Genomic DNA, 14146 nt, shown 5'->3' with positions numbered 1-14146 from the left:
GACGTGGCTCGTCTCCCGGAAGGGGACTTGTCAAAAACAGGCCCGCTTCTGAAAGGTGCCAAATGTGGCACCAGAGGGGGAGGAGTTGAACAAATGTAAGTTCCACTTTTGGGGGGAACTCCACTTTAAACAAACTGAAGTTAGAATCTGATTGGCTATCATGAACAGCTGCACCAGATTTTTTACTCTCCAGTTTTAGGCTCCGTTAACACTTGTTTGACTTTTATACTCTGGCACTCAAGTCCCCTCAAAGCAGCATCAAAGTAGTGCAGAAACCTTTTCAAAGGTGCTGTGAATTTAAGTTGCATAGCTTTGGTTGGGTTCCATTGAAATCAATGGGCTGTGACTTGTCATGCATCTGTGTCCACAACTGTGAACGGAGACTCCGTAAATCAACCCCATAGGCTTTTATCAAGGTGCGTTCAGGGGCTTGGGCAAAAAAAGGTCAGAAGCCCCAAAAAATTCAGTTTAAGAGCAGCAGTGTGCATGAGGCCTACCATGTAATTTTAGTTCACTTTCCTTGAGTGCTGCTTCCCATGCTCTAACCAAAGTCTGTTAGAAAAACCCCAGGGAAATGCACACGTATTTACCTTATTGGGCCTTATGAAAACATGTATTACATGTTTGTTTTGATTTTTATTCCCTATTATTTTGAATGTTTGCTTACAAAAGCAGTCTCCCTTTTTAAGATAAGACTTTCAGAAAATGTTTATGCATCTCAAAATATTTTGCAGCCAATCAAGCAATTTGGGTTTAATTCTGCTCACCAATTTGCGGTTTGTAGGCCTCTTTCATACAGGCTTAGAAATGTGACAAAAACAAGCATGTTAGGCTTCACGCATGCTAGCATCAAAAACAAAGTGTTTGGGTCCGCAAAACAGCCCTTCTTAAATAGATCTGGGTACATCTTTGGTTTTCTATATACATTTGTACACATTGTTTAGAAGTCTTTTCAAGCTCAGCATTTAGCTGCATGTACCGAATCAAGATAAATTTGCATTTGTGGCCTTTTCTTATGTTGGTTTTGAGGAATTGAATGTAGCTGAACGGAGGTAAACGTGTCTAAACCTGCTTTAAAACAGAAACCTTTTAAATGCAAGAAAGTCATCTAGGTGTTATAGAAAGTTGTTTAAGCTTCCCAGATGACAACTTCTGCATATAGCAAAGCAAAATGCAGGGGGCGGGCTTTAGCCATATTTTTAATGCTCCCAAATCGCCTGCCCAGATGCTAGGCAACTATACCATTAACGGGCAGACGTAACTGTGTACGCCAATACATTGGAGTGGCTTCCATTTGCATTGATTCGAGAATTGTAAGGCATTTCCTAGGCCAGTGTTTCCCAACTCCAGTCCTCAAGGCACACCAACAGGTCATGTTTTCAGGCTTTCCATTATTTTGCACAGGTGATTTGATCAGTTTCACTACCTTAGTAATTACCACAGCAGTTTCATCTGAGGGAAATCCTGAAAACATGACCTGTTGGTGTGCCTTGAGGACTGGAGTTGGGAAACGTTGCTCTAGGCTGTGCTGCAACCCGCTTCCCTCAGATTCCATTGCAGCATGTTTAAGGCTAGAGAATTCTTTGATGCTTGCAGAGTTTGTTTTTGAAGCATTCATGTTCTCTTGTGAAAAACTTGAGAACCAGAAGTGCCAGTGTTTAATAGTGTGCAGTTAAGAGTGTGAAACACATCTTGAGCTCCAGTTAACATGTTTGATTTACCTGCATTTGTCATGTTGTCGCATCATTAAGCCCATGACGGTAAGAGAAACTTGTGCTAAAAGTAGTGGTCTAGCATCAGGTTGGTATGGGTTACAATGCTTTACCTGATCACTACTCTTTTGCGCTTCATTCACATGGAGCGTGTCGGTGCTGTTCCCAAAATGGCATCAGTGCATGTCTCTGAACTCGCTCTGTGTTTAGGGATGTGCACCACATGCATGCCAATTGACTTCAATAGAATTGGATGCACGGAACACCTATGCATGTACCATATGTACTCGAATATAAGCCGAGGCCCTAATTTTACCACAAAAAATGGGAAAACATATTGACTCGAGTAAGCCTAGGGTGAGAATGCAGCAGCTACTGTAAGCGGAAGAGGGTCAACTGTGCCCATTGTAGCCTAAGAGCCGGTTCACACTGGGGCGACACGACTTCCAGCACGACTTTCAGAGGCGACTCCGACACGACTTGAACCACAGGGCGATCTGGGGCGATTTACAACACGACTTGAAGTCGTCTCCAGGACAGGAGACTTTCCAGTGGCCAATAAAACAACAATCAGCTCTGGGAGAGGGAGGGAGGGGGAGGGAGGGGGGCAGGAGAGGTTTGCCTGAGAAATGTATGTTATCTTCCTGGAAAGTAGCTTCAGATAAGACAGTGATCCGACTTCTGAGGCGACTTCCATTGAAATCAATGGGTACAAATCGCCTACAAGTCGGATTGAAGTAGTACAGGAACCTTTTCTGAAGTCGGATCGCCTTGAGTCGTGTGTATTAACACCGCTCCCATTCACTTCCATTGTTTTTCTCTACAGCGCGACTTGGGACGACTTGAGGCGACATGAAGTCGGATCGCAAGTCGCCCCAGTGTGAACCGGCTCTTACTGTGCCCATTCTCACTGTGGCCATTGCAGCCTCAGTGTATCTTTATTCTTGACAGGCTGCGGGCATCCATTTTTCAAAAGTCGCAGCTTCCTCCTGGTCCCATTCATTACGTGATACCTGTCTGGTCGCAGGTGTCCATTTTTTAAAAGTCGCGACTTCCTCCTGGTCCGTGATAGGCGGTAGCTGAACAGTGTCAAACTCCTATCACGGAGGTCCTCTCATCCTTGGACTCTGAACACAGTGTCTGCTGGGAAACAGTGTTCCGCCAATCACGGACCTTCTTTCATCCTCGGACAAGATGACGTCCATGATAGGCTGAACACAGTGTCTGCTGGGAAAGTCTGAGAATGAAAGGACCTCCGTGATAGGCATTTGACCAAGGGTTCAACGCTGTTCTGTGCTTGGATGCCACAATGTGGCTTTTAGCCCTGGTTCACACTGGTGCGTTTTGACATGCGATTTGGCATGTCAAATCGCATGTCAAAATGGCGGTATTTGACGCAAATTGCCGGCAATGGCACCGTCCTAATCGGTGCGGCGCTGCACCGATTTCAAAAAGTAGTTTCTGTACTACTTTTTGCGATTTCGGCCTGCGATTTACATTGACATCTGTGCAGAAACCTGCACAGATGTCTCTAATCGTGGCTAAAATCGGGACTGCCAGCGGGAGTGAAGCCGTGCGAGTTCAACTGAACCTGGGCTTAGAGTGAAATTATTTTTACACTGTATCAAAAATCAAGCAGCTGGCAGGCTATCATTCTGTCTCACCTGTGGTGAAAAATTGCAATGCACATTCTGATCATTGTGTTTTTTTTTTTGTTTTTTTTTCTTATGTTTTAAGGTGTGTTGCTAATGCGTTCAAAATTAAAGCTGTCTTACTATACCAGTATTGTGTTGCATTAGGCTGGGTTCACACTACTACACTACTTTCATCCTGCTTTGCTCTGCTACATTGGTCCTACATTTATCCTACATTGGTCCTACATCCATCCTACTTTCATGAACAGGATACTACTTTAGTCCGACTTCAATGATATTCAATGGGCCTGAAGTAGGATCAATGTAGGACCAAAAGTAGTACACAGGGAGCATTTTCAAAGTCGGACCGACTTGTGTAGGACGCTACAAGACGCTCTCATAGGGAAACATTGAACACAGAGCAAAGTAGGATGAAAGTAGTGTAGTAGTGTGAACCCAGCCTTAGTGCACGTGCATTACCAAAGCACATATTGTCAATGGGCCCTTAATGCTGAGACATGATGCTTAGTTTTTGGTGTATGAGTATGTAGTCCGATTGGTATTGTGTGAATATTATATACTATATTATGGCCAGCCATGGATGAGTCGAAAACGGAACTTTAGATTGCGTCTGGCACGTTAATGGTTCAAAAAGCAAACTGATTGACAAAAATTTACGTTTAATCAAAAAACAATCTATGGCTGGCTTTAGCGTCCATGCAGAAAAGCTTTAGTTTACAAGAGTACAGTCACCTAAAGGCTTTCACTTGAATTGCAGGCACTTGCAGCTCCCTGGGCAAGGAAAAGCGGCAGCAAATTTACAGTTGGCCTATATAGCATCCCTACCGGCATCCATGTACATGAACCCTAACTGTGCACCTGGAATTTTCTAGATGTACCATTTGTAATATCATAAAGTAGGGTTGTCCCGATACCACTTTTTTAGGACCGAGTACAAGTACCGATACTTTTTTTCATGTAGTCGCCGATACCGAATACCGATACTTTTTTTAAATGTCATGTGACAGTTTTCAAACCACAATACAGACTAAGGATATTTTCTTTAGAATTATGAAGAACTCTAACTCAAGACATTATAAAAGAATAAAAATGAGTAAAAATGAATAAAAATGTTTTATTTGCTTGTCACGCAGTAGTAAAAAACTCAAAGAATTTTCATAGAACATGTTGATAAATACAAAAAAAGTATTCTATTTAGGTATCGGGAGCATTTGCACGAGTACTCCCGCAAATACTCGGTATCGGTCCCGATACCGATACTAGTATCGGTATCTGGACAACCCTATCATAAAGGTATCAGTTCTTCCATCTATAGGCTTTTGTCACCTGAGAGTTTTCTTTCCGTGCTGAGGTTTTCATAACAAAGTTGCAGCTTGGTGACTTTTGTGCTGAGCTCCTATAGATTTTAATGGCAATGGCTTCCTTTTACACGGGTATGGTGGCGGAAAATCATATTCCCCCAAATGCTAAAAGAGGCGTATCTAGTGAAAATAGCGCATATGGCAAGCACTGAAACTGCGCCCCTGTCGAAACATTTGAAGCCCATCTTTCAGATAGCCGTTTTTTTTATAAGGTTAACAAAACTAGTGATATTTATCATCCCTTGTGATACCTTGGGTAGTGACATATCCTCTTTATGGAGAAATCTGGGGTTTATTAGACCCCTGATCCCTCCTCTGCCCTCCAAGGCCAGGTAAATGCAGAACCAATACCGGAAGTGATGAAATCTTCATCACTTAAGGCCTCAGTTTTCACAGAGGAGAGGGAGAAACTGATGTTCCTCCTTCTTCTTTGTGCGCTGCCAATCCGACCAGATGGAATGGGAGAGCCTGGGAGAACAGGGGAGTGCTGTGGCTGAACGCAGCAGGGATAGCACTGCCATTGTCCATTAGCAAAGGTGCTGAAAAGGAGATCCTGCCTATGCTCTTGAGGAGGGAAGAAGAGACCCTCAGACCCTGGTAACTGCCTTGCTGCCCAGCCACTCAACAGCGCCCCCTTCATATGGCACCCATGGCACTTGCCATACCCTAGATACGCCACTGCACACCACCAAACCAGAGGGATGAGGAGGCAACCACCTAGTATGAGGCATAATTCACATTTCATGGTGGGATGATCTGTGGCTTCTACCATTGGTAATGCCTAGCAACCCCAGGAAAGGTTGAAAGTCATGTGACTTGTTGGGGCCACAAGTGATGCAGGCAGTCCATTTTGCCTATCAATGTGATCAAAGGTCCTCCCATGAGCTAGTTAACATTTATCTGGTCCTGTAATAACAGAAGTTTGTGCATGCAGTGTGAGTGAGATGGGGTCTGGCACTGACACAGATAAGAATGTGTTAGTATCCTTGTATACACACGATCTGTGTATATAACTTTTTTTCTCAAATTGAAGAAAAAAGTCCTATGAGTTTTGCAGTGCCATCTGCCCTACTGATATTGTCTCATTATGCAAAAAAATGAATTTCACATGGGCATAAGTCTTTGGCACTGTAGCACTGTGGTCCCCCGATCAGGTTGGAGTAGATGCTTCAAGATAGATGGCAGAATATATAGTGGTACTGTGGCCTCTAACCTGAGGAAGAGGGGGAGGTAAGTATTTCATGCATAGACAAGGTATTTTAAATTCTAAACAACAAAAAAAAAAAAACTTGGTTATCCTGGGAACAGAAGTTACACTTGTTGGTCTGTAGTCCACTAGGTGAAGACCTTGAACCTTCCCTGATGATCACTAAGTTTAAGGTTGCTTGACATTAAGGACCCACCCCCAGACTTCATATGACAGTGCTTGGGCCTGAAGATTGGCCTCTTGGGCACTCTGCACTGCATGATGTGAGTGCCATGCTCATCTCTCTGCTTAGGAGTTCTGTTTTCTGGCACACTAAGGAATTGAAGCACAAGCACCCTGAGTGGGCAAAGCACATATTTGCCTTTAGTCCAGGGCTCGACAAATCCCAGTCGCCATAGCGTTTATAAACTTCACCCTGGCGCCTGGGCTTTAATCAGTGACAGGTGCCTCTGCTACAGGGCGAGTTGCGGGGTCTTGGCCAGGAACGTGATTAGCGGGGATGGAGCAGGAGGAGAGCAGCACAGCAGCGGCTGTCAGGGCGGGAGGAACGTGGGGCCAGCAGAGTGAAGTCCAGCTGGGGATCCTCGGCGGGCTGTCATCCCCAGTGCTGCTGTCGCCTGCCCCAGGGTTTTTGCGGGAAGCGGCTCAAGTACATCGGGGATCCGGAGTCGGTGGTTTTCCAGCACCAGAGCGCCCTGCTCCTCTGGCTGAATGAGAGGGGCTGAGCACAGGAGAAGAGGTTCTTCTCAGTGGCGTTGCCAGGCGGGGGTGCGGGCCGCGCCGAGTGACACCTGTGGGCAGCGGCACAGCTTGCTAACACTGCACACCGCAAAATTCTCACCTCTACACAGCGCACAACAGAGCGGACCGAAGCTGCCTCCCTCTCCTCTCTGTTTACAGAGGAGGAGGGAGACCGAGGGACACATTCCGCTTTGCCTATCCTGCGCTGTTCTGAGGTCCTGTAAAAAATTTTTTTTTATGTAATCCAAATAGACATGTGCTTGGGGGGGGGGGCACTATGGGAGGGAAGGGGGGGGTCTGCACTGATGGAGTGGCATGGTCTGCACTGATGGAGGGGGGTCTGCAATGATGGGGGGCATCTACATTGATAGATGGGGGTCTGTACTTGGTGAGCGGATCTATACTATAGGAGGGGGATATATACTTGGTGAGGGGATCTATACTACGAAAGCGGGGTCTGTACTTGGTAGGGGGGGTCTGTACTCGGTGAGAGGCATCTTTTTACTGCGGGAGCAGGGTCTGTATTTAGTGAAGGCGATCTATACAGCGGAAGGGGGGTCTGTAGTTGGTGGACGGGGGTGATACCAACCCTAGTAACGACACTGGGGCTCATCACTGAGTCATACCAAAAATGGCGCCTAACTTTTTTAGCTGGCTCCTAGATTCAAAGCAAATTTGTCAAGCCCTGCTTTAGTCTTTGCTATTTTAGCAAAGCACATCTTCCATTGGGATCTTTAAAGAGATTCTAGAATATGTAAAGTAGGGATCATAAAGAGAACATAAGTGCTTGTTGCAAATGAAATGGCATTTATGAATGCTGTTGCAAAGCAACTGCATCAAGCCCTTGTAACCTACAACGTAAGCACAAATGGAAACGGACAGATTTCTTGGACCCTGTCATAGTTCCATACTGGGCAGGAAATGAAAGGAAATCTCTGCAGTAGATTGCAAAATTGGTTTAAAACTAAAAAAATACTGTATGGGGGGAGAGAAATTGATTCTGAGCCACAGTGGGGTTCAATATACAAGGCCAACAAGATGTAGAGGGTAACTGAGGACTAACACAAGTGCTATAGGGAGGAGTACACATACAGTGCCTTGAAAAAGTATTCATACCTGTTGACATTTTCCACAGTGGGGTTCAATATACAAGGCCAACAAGATGTAGAGGGTAACTGAGGACTAACACAAGTGCTATAGGGAGGAGTACACATACAGTGCCTTGAAAAAGTATTCATACCTGTTGACATTTTCCACATTTTTTGTCATGTTACAACACCAATTGTATTGGGATTGTATGTGATAGACCAACACAAAGTGGAACATAATTGTGAAGTTGAAGGAGAATGGAACACACCAGACAGGTCAGGGATAAAGTTGTGGAGAAGCTTAAAGCAGGGTTGGGTTATAAAAAATATTCCAAGCTTTGAACAAGCTGTTCAATCCATCATCTGAAAAAAGATAGCATGGCACAACTGCAGACCTACCAAGGCATGGCCATCCATCTAAACTGAGAAGCCGGACAAGTAGCGCATGAAGAAACCAACTGGCCTATGGTAACTCTGCAGGAGCTGCAGTGATCCACAGCTCAGGTGGGAGAAGCTGTCCTCGGGACAACTAGAATTTGTGAACTCCACAAATCTGGCCTTTATGGACGAGTGGTAAGCCAAAGCCATAAGAAGTCCCGTTTGCAAGAAGCCATGTGGGGGAAACGGCAAACCTCTGGAAGAAGGTGCTCTGGTCAGATGAGACCAAAATTGAACTTTCTGGCCTAAAAGCAGGAAACGAGCACTGCACTTCACCCTGAACACACCATCCCCACTGTGAAACATGGTGGTGGCAGCATCATGTTGTGGGGATGCAAAAATGTCACTCTCTAGATCAGTGTTTCTCAACTCCAGTCCTCAAGGTGCTCCAACAGGTCATGTTTTCAGGCTTTCCGTTATTTTGTGCAGGTGATATGATCCGTTTCACTGCCTTGGTAATTACCACAGCAATTTCATCTGAAGCCAATCCTTAAAACATGACCTGTTGGGGTGCCTTGAGGACTGGAGTTGAGGAACACTGCTCTAGATGTGCAAAGCTGGTCGAGACATACCCAAAAAGACTTGCAGCAAAAGGTGGTTCTACAGAGTACTGAATACAAATGCACGCCACATTTATTTGAAAACCATTTATCATTTTCCTTCCACTTCACAATCCATGTGCCACTTTGTGTTGGTCTATCACAGGGGTCTCCAAACTTTCTAAACATAGGGCCAAGTTACTGTCCTTCAGTCTTTAGGCGGGCTGGACTGTAGCCAGTGGGAGTAGATAATGCCTTCGGGTTGGTGGGAGTGAAAAATTCTAGTGGCCCTGTGCTCAGTAAAGGAGGAATATTTCCTCATCATTGGTATTAGTTGGAGGAATTGCATCCCATCGTTGGTGTCAGAGTAAGAAATAGTGCTGGAAGGAATAGTACCATATCATTGGTATCAGTGGGGAGAATAGTTTCCCATCGTTGGTCTCGGTGTGGGGAATGGAGCCCCATTGTGGTGTCAGAGGAAGAAGTTATGCCCCATCAGAAGAAGAATGCTAAAACATTGTTGATGCCTGTCCTTTTTAAGGGTGTGTTTGCCCCCCCCCCCCCCCCTCCCCAGATATTCCTATTCTGTGCCTGTGCAGATTAAGGTATTGCATTATTGCTTCAGATGTGGTTAATCTGGAAAGTGTTGCTTGAAAGGCTTGGCTCGTTTCAGTGGGATTCAGCAGTTGAGATGGGTAGTTATTTTGGAGAGTAGTGGTAGACTTTCATGCTCTCATACTTCATTCACCACCTGTTGTTATTACTAAGTGTGCTACGATTGTCTCAAAACTAAAGGTGGCAGAACACACCGAGCTGTGTTCTAAAGCTAATGGGTTTTATTTTGTGTTTTAACCTAGGTTCACGCTAACATTGATTTCATACCCGCATGTCTGTCCAGCTTCGGGGGCCGATTTCAGACATCTGTGCGGGTTGCTGCACAGATGTCTATACAAATCGCACCCTAAAGTCGCCAAGAGTAGTATAGAAACTGCTTTTGGGAATGTGTCATTGCAGGCAATAGCTGCTGATTTGACATGTCAAATCGCATCAATGTTGAACCTAGGCTCAGTGTTACTAAACCCAAGACCCTACATTCACTATATTTGGTCTCCCACAGTACACAGAACATGGAAATGCAATCATTTTGGTAAATATAAACTGCTAAATACCTTTTCTCATTAGCAGTCTTGTGAGTTCTATTAGTGCCTGGTTAAAGCTTGTATGAGGAGTTTTCATACTGCACTGGCTGTCCTAGGATGCAGGACCCCTGACCCTCTGTTTGAGCAGTGCTGGTTTGCCCTCTGCACTCATCCAAGGAAAAAAAACCTCTCGCAATGCACACCAAACTGAGCATTTACTCTTAACATGTTTTGGGGGCAATGCAAGGAAAGGATCTGTACATACAAGATCAAAGGGCCTTTTTACACAATGCGGAGGAATTGCACTTTTAGATTCCACAGTGAGCTTAACAAGCATGCTTTACTGCATATACAGACTGATTTTACTGTTTTGGGTTTAGAAAAACTTTAAGTGCCTGTAGTGAGATTATGAAGATGATCATATTGCAGGCTTAATCTTTTGAAAATTCAAGGTGCCTGTCATGTCTTTAAACCTGCGCCTGGAATATGTAGAGATTTCTGAGGTATTCTGACAACTAATGATCTTAGGGGGTCTGGAATGACGGCATTGGTTTTCATATTGTTTTCCTCAGGTTTCATTCAAATGTAGCTTTTGTGTTTTCTACTGCTGACAAAGTTTCAGATTCAGAAAATATTACACGGATCGCCTTGCTTTTATGCTAATGCTCTGGCTTTAACACCTTGAAATTCAAATCTCTAATGAATATAGAGATAAATGATGCAGAATTCATAGAAATTCCATAGTGCTAAAGGAGAGCACGGCATGAGGTGCTTGCTTTCAGACTGTCTCTGACCTAGAACTTTTTTTATGAGAGCAGGCAGGGAAAATGGGTAGGGTGACAGATTGGTCACCACTCCAACTTTTTGCCATTTGTGTGTTAATTTGTGGCTTAGTGATTTGGCATTTCTGCCTTGCGGGAACGGGTTCCCTGGTTTGAACCCAGTAAGCACATCATGTGGGGGTGCCTGCGCGGGTTTCCGCCAACACTCCAAAAACGTGCTGATAGGATAACTGTCTCCTGTGAAAGCTAGCCCCGGTATGAGTGTAAGATAGGGACCTTGGATACACTGAAGTATGAAAACACTTTCGTCCTTCTATCCACCCTTCTTTTTTTTTTTTTTTTTTATCCTATCCTATAGAGCAGGGGTTTCAAACTCCATTTCATTGCGGGCTGCATCAGCATTATGGTTGCCCTCAAAGGGCCGGTTGTATCTGTAAGATTGGATGCCAAGAGCCCCCACCATCAGAAGTAGAGTCCTCCCCACCTTGCCTTACATAAGTGTACCCCCCCCCCCCCCCCATGGCTGCGCTGCTTTCAATCAACCAATGAATGAGCCGAGAAGCCAGCGTGCTCGCGGTGCAGGACTTTCAAAGGGGTCAGTTAAGTAAACGGGGGCTTGGGGGGCGCTAATGCTCTGTTTTTTTACCTTGATGCATAGAATGCATTAAGGTAAAAAAAACATGTAACATGTACCTTTACAATCCCTTTTAACCACTTGACCACTGGGCACGAAAACCCCCTTAATCACCAGACCAATTTTCAGCTTTCGGTGCTCTCACAATTTGAATGACAATTACTCAGTCATACAACATTGTACCCATCTGAAATTTTTGTCCTTTTTTTCACACAAATAGAGCTTTCTTTTGGTGGCATTTGATCACCTCTGCGGTTTTTATTTTTTGCACTATAAAAGAAAAAAGACTGAAAATTCTGTAAAAATAAAAAAAAAATTCTAGTTTCTGTCATATTAGCAGGTTATTTCTCACACACATCATATGCATACTACAAATTACACCCCAAAACACATTCTGCTATTCCTCCCGAGTATGGCGATACCACATGTGTGAGACTTTTACACAGCGTGGCCACATACGGAGGCCCAACGTGCAGGGAGCACCATCAGGCGTTCTGGAGCACCCAGGCCAATTTTGACATTTCTCTCCTACATGGAAAAATCATCATTTATTTGCTAAAAAATTACATAGAACCCCAAAACATTATATATGTTTTTTTTTCAAATACCCTAGAGAATACAATGGCGGTTGTTGCAACTTTTTATCTTGCACGGTATTTTCGCAGCAATTTTTTTGAACGCGTGTTTTTAAAAAAAAAACTTTTGTGCTTAAAAAAAAAAAACTGTAAAGTTAGCCCAATATTTTTGCATAATATGAAAGATGAAGTCACCCTTCAAAATTGCACACGCTCGTGAAATTGCGCCAAACGTTGCTACTTAAAAATCCCCATAGGCGACGTATTGCAAGGTATTTCAGAGTATGGGGGTGGTATTTCAGAGTATGGGGGTGGTATTTCAGAGTATGGGGGTGGTGTGGTATTGCAGAGTATTGCACTTTACTTTACTTTAGCGCTTATCATTTTTTTTTTTATTGCAGAGTATTGCGCAGGGATGGCTGGATCTGTGACTGCAATTGTCACAGATCCAGCCCACAGTGCGGCGGCTGCTGCTGCCGCCCGATCCCCCCCCCCCCCTCTCCTCTCACACTGTACCGAACGGTACAGAGAGGAGAGGGAGGAACCGGCGTCATTACATGACGCCGGTTTGTTTACAAGTGATCGCGCCGTCATGTGGTAAGGAGCCGCTTCCATTGGCTCCTTACCGCGATCCGTGTTGCTGCGGGTCCCGTTGACCCAGCGAGCGCCGGTGATCGCGTGTGCGCGCCCGCTCGGGCGCGCAATTCTGACTCTCTGGGAGGACGTATATTGACGCCCTCCTAGAGTTAGGGAACCGCCTTGTAGCCGTATTTCGGCTATAGGGCGGTTACCAAGTAGTTAAGAAAGGGATTTGGTTAAAGACACAGTGCCTACAAATGAGCAAGAGTTGGAAGCTATGAGATTACCAGTCAGTCGTCACACCACCAATGTGTATGTTCCAAAGTACATTCACAATGTATGTGTGTGTGTGTATATATATATATATATAATTTTTTTTTTTTTTTCCGGTTGTAAACTAGCTTTGAATTCTCCTAACAAAGGGTTAAAGATTTTAGACGCTAGACTTCTTGCATTGCATGTTGGAGAAGACAGTCTGTCCTTAGGAAAGATTACCCTTGATATTGTTAAAAAAAAATCCTTGCAGTCGGCCCTCGGCCTTAAAGCATAACTACAGCTTTAAATGGTTTGTTTGTGCCAAGCTTGCTTTATAAAAAAAAAAAAAAAAAAACAAACTTTTGCTTTTAGTAATGCTGTGTGTGTGTGTGTGTGTGCAGTAAAACTTTGGAGTGCGAGCATAATTCGTTCCAGAAGCATGCTTGTAATTTAAAGCGCTTGTATATCAAAGCAAGTCTCCCCATAAAAAATGGAAACTCGGATGATTCGTTTCACAACCATTTTTCATAGGTCCTTCAGTTTTATAGTCCATATTAAAAAGATTATAGCAATGCTGTGTAACCATAAAATGTCCATCCACAAGGGGATTAGAAGCAAAATCCAGAAGGAGCTACAGAGTATAGAAGAGGGGCACCTCTAAGTGTAGCAATATGTCGCTAAATGTTGTACCTTCATTAAATGTAACCATATTGCTACACTTAGAGTCTACTCTCTTCTCTTTTATACTCTGTTGTGACATGACGCTACTCTTATATCAAGACATTGCTTGTATATCAAAGCAAAATGTATTAAAACATTTTGCTTGTCTTGCAAAACACTCAAACCAAGTTACTCTTAAATCAAGGTTTTACTGTATATGATCGGCCTTGTATTGCACTGTTGAGACGGTAGTACAGGGAAGAGGTAATGGAACAAAGCTAAGTAGGCTCAGCACTACGCAGCCATCCACAGGAAGCCTTGTATTTTATCAATGATGTCATCTGCCTGCCTCTCCAACATGGCCAATCAGACAAAGTCTTGTATTCATTCATAAAAATACAAGGTTTCCTGTGCAGTGCTTAGCCTGACTTAATTCTGTAACGCTGCCAGAACACAGCGCTGGATACTTTATGTAGCTAATGCAACATACATTTAATACAGTGCTGACAGCGTTTGTATGTATTAATAAAGGGAATTGGAAGAAATCCTTCCTTTTCTTTCTGACCAGTGTCTGCTCCTGCTTTAGTTTGGTCAGTGCTAATAGGAAAGGAGAGACTGGCAGGAACAACAGGGATTTCACAAAAAGGAAACCTAACAAACGCTACAAGTTACATAGATGGGAGGTATGGAATTTGGCTAGACACAAAGTTTGCAGTTTAATGTTTTACATAGAAAATCAATTGTAACTTTGTTTAGATACTCTTGTGATTGACACCTCTAT

General features: G+C 44.0%; 1 protein-coding gene across 6 annotated transcripts in view; it reads left to right on the top strand.

Moving 5' to 3' along the window:
* The window catches only part of TCF3 (transcription factor 3), a 137623-nt gene that overhangs the window by 3744 nt on the left and 119733 nt on the right, over positions 1 to 14146 (top strand). The gene's annotated exons all lie outside the window — the stretch shown is intronic.

Source organism: Rana temporaria, chromosome 1, assembly GCF_905171775.1.
Source record: "Rana temporaria chromosome 1, aRanTem1.1, whole genome shotgun sequence".
Classification (NCBI taxonomy): Eukaryota; Metazoa; Chordata; class Amphibia; order Anura; family Ranidae; genus Rana; species Rana temporaria.
This window is presented reverse-complemented; position numbering and strand designations above follow the sequence as displayed.